Source organism: Quercus robur, chromosome 8 (genome assembly GCF_932294415.1).
Source record: "Quercus robur chromosome 8, dhQueRobu3.1, whole genome shotgun sequence".
NCBI lineage: Eukaryota > Viridiplantae > Streptophyta > Magnoliopsida > Fagales > Fagaceae > Quercus > Quercus robur.
In genome coordinates, this window is record NC_065541.1 from 56,874,444 (window position 1) to 56,881,324 (window position 6,881).

Genomic DNA, 6,881 nt, shown 5'->3' on the forward strand with positions numbered 1-6,881 from the left:
TATATCTATAGGTTGGTTCGGGTTAGGTTTGAGCTCTACTTGAATTTAACCTAATTTTAGCGGATGGCCAAATAAAGGACACATCATTAATCGTGAGCACCAACAGGTTGGATTTGGTTAGTTTTAGCCGAAACCAAGAGAGACAATGACAAATGAGATCTCTCCAAATCTTAACAGCTCTAAGAGTGAAATAGAGGATGGTAGTTGAGAGAGAATGGCATTTTTCAATGAGCTTTGTGCTATTTGGTCGGTTTGTAAGTTTTTGTCGAGTTTTAACTTCTTAACTTGCCACTCGCCTCGTTCACACTGATTGCTAATATCAAAGACCCACCATCAACTACCTCTTTGCTAGGTTAAGTTGGTTTCAATTCAAGTGGCATCAAGTTGAACAGTTTTGTCATGTCCTTACTGGGGTTGGACAACCCTAAAGGAATGAAATAGAATGATCATTAAATGAATGAAATTGAATGGAATGGATTTAAGCAAGGAAAAAGAATGGAATGGAATTAAGTAACCTTGATTGGATGTTTTAAAATAAAGGAATGGAAATGAATGAAAATGAATGGAATGTAAGGCTTCACTTGGGAGTTCACAAGGGTAGGGAATGGAATGGAATGATCATAAGAGAATAGAAATGAATGGAATGAAATGGAATATATTTAAGTAAGGTAAAGGAATGGAAAAGAATGAAATGAAATGGAATTAAGTAACCTTAATTAGATGTTTTAAAATAAACAAATGGAAATGAATGAAAATGAATTGAATGTAAGTAATCTTATTTGGGAGCAACATGAAGGGAATGAAATGGAATCATTTTATGGCAATATTACTATTAGACCCTTATTTTAAAATAAAGAATTGAATATACAGGGGTATTTTGGAAGTTTTAGTAAAAAAATCATTAAATCTAATTCTATTCTCTCTTATTCCTCCCAATTTATGGGGGAATGAAAATTTGAGGTTTTAAGATAATAGAGAGGAATGAGTGTTCCCTCCTACCCATTCAATTCCCTCTTACTTAAACTTCCAAATAAGGGAATGGACTTTCTATTCCTTCCATTAAAACTCCCAAACAAGGGAAGAGAAGAATATTATAAAATGATTCTTTTCATTCCATTCCATTCCATTCCCTTCTCCCAAGCGGAGCCTACGTAATCTTATTTGGAAGAAATTTGGAGGAAATATAATGGAATCATTTTATAACAATATTACTATTAGACCCTTATTTTAAAATAAATAGTTGAATATATAAGGGTATTTTGAGAATTTTAATAAAATTTTCATTAAACCTAAATTCATTCATTCCATTCCTCCCAATTTCGAAGAGAACAAAAATTTGAAATTTTAAGGGCTTAGGAGGGAATGAGTATTCCCTCTTAACCATTTCATTCCCTCCTACCTAAATTCGCAAATAAGAGAATGAACTTTCCATTCATTCCGTTAAAATTCCCAAACAAGAGGGAGGGGAAAATATTTTAAAAATATTTTTTTCATTCTATTCCATTCCATTCATCAAGGAACCAAAGTTTAGAGTAGTAAATGATTCAAGTTTTGTCGAGTATTGAATGTTTGAAATCAACTTGAAAAAAAAGTAAAATGTTTAAATCTTGAACCAAACTTATAAATAAGGCAAAAATCCAAAACTAACCTTCTAACTTCCAACTTTTTTCATTTCAATCCTCTAACTTTCAGTTTTGTCATTTTAGTTATCTAATTTTCAATTGTTGTCAATTTGGTATTTCGTTAAACTTTAGTTATTTGCTGCCAGTAAGTGAGCCAAAACGACGTCATTTTGGTTTTTTTTTTTTTTTTTTTTCTTTTTTTATAATAAATTTTGGAATTAAAAGAAAATAAAAAACTGTTATTAAAAAAAAAGAAAAAAAAAAACATTTAGGGGACCAACGTCGTTCTCCTGAAATCAAAACCAAAGAATACGACACCCAATTTGCAGAAATTGAGAGATTGAGACTGAGATTGTTGAGATTGTTGCTGCTGGTATATCACATTTTGCAGCTCTGTGCTTCCAGTGGAACTGGTATGGAAGTATTGAAAAGTGGCACACACAAAATAAAAGTAAGTATTTTACAAAATGCTCTATCAAACATCAAGAGGATTGATATCCCTCACCTTGCCTGCTTTAAAGGTGTAAAAAGGACAAGTATGAATGACTGACTGATCTGACATGTTTTTTGTGTTTGTGCGTGCGCACGTCTGTGTGTGTTCATAATGCATGATATTGATAGTCCATAGAAAATCTTATGCAGAAATGCCCCTAAGAACAGTTTTTGGATCATAAATTTATGCATATCAGGGTCATATTTCATTTTTCTCATGACATCACTCCTTTAGTTCTTACTCCTCTTCTAGTTGGTGAATGGTTCAAATTTATTTTATTGTTGCTTTAATTCAATGTGAGAAACTAGTCCTTTTATAAATTTATGTTTGGGTACAATTCTAAACCATTCCTTTGTTGCATAAAATGGTCCAATTTGGCTTGCCTTTTTAATTTCAATAAGACAATTGCTGGTTTATCATATCCTTTTTGCTTATGAGAAACTTCGTTTAGATTGTCTAGGTTGTTGCAAAATGTGATATACCAGCAGCAACAATCTCAACAATCTTGGTCTCAATCTCTCAATCTCTACAAATCGGTCTTTATTTTCCGTTTTCCCTAAATTTTATCAATTAGCAATTGGGTGTTGTGTTCTTTGGTTTTGAGGGGGAATGCCGTTGTTCCCCTAAATGTTTTTTTTATTTTTTAATAATAGTTTTTTTCTTTTAATTTTGAAATTTATTAAAAAGAAAAGAAAAGAAAAGAGCCAAAATGATGTCGTTTTGGTTCACTTAACAACAACATATAATTGAGATCTAACGGATTACTAAATTGACAACAATTGAAAATTAGAAGACTGAAATGATAAAACTGAAAGTTAGAGAACTGAAATAAAAAAGGCTGAAAGTTAGAGGGTCAGTTTTAGATTTTTGCCTATAAATAATGTTCGAACTTCAGTTCATCAAAATTCCAAAAGTTTAAGCTCAATTTGGCCTAGCTAAATTCATTGGTCAAGTCAAGTTCAAACTTAATCTCAAACTATTAAATTCGAGATCCAATACAAGTACATTATTAAGCCCATGTTAAACATATTCTTAAGCCCATTTAGTTTAAACAAGTGTTCTTAACTCTCAATTAATATAAAATGTTTAATAGGATATAAGCTTATTTTCAATCTCATATCAAGCTTATTTACCAAGCCTATAAATGAGTCTAGACTTTTCTTGTTTTTTTTTATTGAGCCATATTGTTTCACAAGTCTATTTATAATTTTTTTTTTCTTTTTTTTGGGTTTGGCTTGTTTATTATTAAGCCTGAAACTAAATGTCAAGTTTGGCTTGTTAATAAAGTAAATACACAAACATGAAGATTTTTATCAAGTCAAATCATAAATATTTAAATACAACTTTATTTATTTTAACCCTAAGTTCGAAAATCAATATCATCAAATTTTAAATTATGGGTTCACAATTCCATCATTACATTCATTTCATCTAGACATTTTGAAAAGTCATGTAAGCATTGTCCAAAATTGAATAAGTTACACCACTATTTGATCAAGGAACCTTGCTACCAACACAGAAGAAGAAAAAATAATAATAAAATTTCACAGTCCCTTTACCATTTATTATTAGCTCACTTGGGTTCATCACAATACAACAACAAAAGAAAAATATGAGTAAGTTTTGATGGATTTCGTACTTGTCTCTAGACTTTTCTAGACCAAAATCCATTTTATACCAAGGAGTCAAGGATAATGATTTTCAAACCATGAGGCTAGAAATGGAGTTGTGGGGTCGACACTTTAGAGATAGTAAATTGGACGTCAATAATTCAATTGGTAATGACAATGATATTGTAATTGACATCAACATTTTATGTTTTTTTTTTTTTTGGCTTAACCATCAACATTTTATGTTGATATATATACACACACATAATAATATTTAAATCTATGGTATATATTGCCTGGTAATTTTTTTTTTTTACCGTCTAGCTGTAATATTAATTTTTTTTTTTTTGGTGTATGTAAGAATTGGTCCCAAGTCTCGTATATGAATTTATCATGTTTGTTGCATGATAAGTGTTTTTTTCTATTAGACTATTATTTTTATTTTATTTTTGGTGTATGTATGATTTGATCTCAAGGCTCTTATTTAATAACAAAATATTTTACCAATTAAGTTAACTATAACTCATCCATAATTTTTGATTTTTTTTTTTTTTTTGAGAATCTCACAATTGTTGATTATTCAATGAATGATCATGTGAGTTTTGATCATACATTTCTTAGAAGGTGCATAAATGGTTTATTACCTTAGCAATAGGCTTGTATTTATGAACTTGCTATACCCTTTATGCATTTAGGATTTATTACTTGCGTAATAATTGCATGCAACATTACTCTTATTCTCGTAAGAGAAATTTTTTTTTGTAAACAATTGAAGAATAATATATGGTGATTTATCTCATTAACTTTAAGATGAAACTTTCGTCCAACCGGTTGGGACAATATCCTCCATTCTATTCCATGGCAATGCTTATGACTTAATATGATTTGTAATTTAAGGAAGATGCAGAGTTGATAAGGGTTTTGATACCTATAAACTTAACTATAACAAAGGTAGAAAATTATCTTATAAAAAAAAGGTAGAAAATTAGGGAGTTTTTTCCCCTTAGTTATTATTAAACTCAAGTTAGTTATAGTTTTATTTTTTATTTTTTTAACTAGTTTATGGTTTTATTAAAGTGTATAGAATTAATAAGTTTTATTCAAAACTAAGTTGAATATTTCCCAACTCATCAAAAGAATTTAAAAAAGGAAAGCCGAATACTTTCTTAGTTGGGTCATGCTAACGAGTGCCCTTAGGTTATTGGTTAACAATCCAGTTAAATAAAATTTTTATGAGGAAAAAAAAAAAACAATTAGGAACCGTTTGGTATGTGTGTTTAAACAATTGTTTTCAGTTTTTTTAGAAATATGTGTGAGTGAAAAAATGTGTGAAAATACGTGTAATGTTGTTTAAAAATTGAAAACATATGTTTAAACACATGTATCAAACGGACCTTTAATATTTTGACAGTTTTTTTCATTTTCCATAAAAGTGATGTCAAAATTTTTATAAAATGAATTGTTAATAAATGTTTTAAGGGCACTCGTTATATATATATATATATATATATATATAAACTATGTCAAATTTAAACCCCCATCAATTTTATTCTCAAAAAAAAGAAAAACACGTCAATTTTCAATAACAAAATTATATTGCTTATGGGTTTTATGGGATTAGTGTTTGGAATTAAGATTTGGATGAAATGAATGAAATCAAAACAAAAAAAAAAATATTAAAACTATACTGAGGAAAATAAAAATATGTCAAAATCAGATGATATGTTTTGTAATTTAGTCCAAAATATATCATGCTGTAACCGAAAATTGAATATTCTCGCGCCGGGGGGGGGGGGGAAGATTCAGGTTGATATTTTTTAAACAATATATGCTATTTATTATACATATATGATATATCTATCATAATACTGAGTTCATCAAAAAAAATCTATCATAATACTGAGAGAGGAATAAATGATTGATTTTTTTTTTGCTAAACGAGGTATAAATGATTGATTTTTTTTTTTTTTTTGCTAATCGAGGTATAAATGATTGATGTTTCCACTTTTCAAGTACATCGTAATAAAGACTTATCTTTCAGTCCCACGGCTTATAATAATTCAAAAATCGTGCACACTATATGGTTTTTATATTACGTTCCCCTGTTAATGAACATGTCCAAACTATTATTGTCCTCACCATTTTCATCATTAGAATATACTGTAGCTCATTTTTTTTTGAGCTGTATGGATGTGATTTACCACCAACTAGAAGGGAAAAGACAAGTTTAAATATGATTGAGCAGACATAAGGACCTTTTTAGTATGTGACACCTATTCAGCAAAAATAAATAAATAAATAGTATGTGACACCTTTATTAAAAGTATACTTGGACAAAATTTTGAAGTAGACTTTGCTCTATAATCTATTTACTATTTTTTTTTGTGAGAAGAATCTATTTATCTATATGGCGTATAATATTGTGGCATTTGGTACGTGTCATCTTTTATAATTTATTGTATTTTTTTTAACCAGATTTATATGAGTTTAGAACTTTAAATTATTGAAAGTAGGTGGCCTTGAAGATGAAAGAAAAATGACCGTAAATAGGTAAAATGAATCTTATTATTTATAATTTGATAATTACAACAAGAGATTGGTAATTTGAATCTTATATATCTACTTAAAAATATCAAGAATTAGAAGCGATTTAGGCTTCGTTTGGAATGAGAGAATGAAATGGAATGGAAATGAATGAAAATAGTCATTTTAAAATATTCTTCTCTTTCCTTATTTGGGAGTTTTAATGGAGGAAATGAAAGTTTATTCTCTTAAAATCTCAAATTTTCATTCTCCTCGAAATTGAAAGAAATGGGAGGGAATGAAATTAAATTTAATGATTTTTTTACTAAAACTCCAAAAATATCCTTGTATATTCAACTTTTTATTTTAAAATAGGGTTCTAATAATAATATTGTTATAAAATGATTCTATTCCATTCATTCCATATTACTCCCAAACAAGATTACTTACATTATATTCATTTTCATTCATTTCCATTCCTTTATTTTAAAACATTCAATCAATGTTACTTAATTCCATTCCATTTCTTTTTCTTACTTAAATGCATTCTATTCTATTCTATTCATTTCCATTCCCTTATGATCATTCCATTTCATTTTATTCCATTTCCTTTTCTTATGAACTCCCAAACAA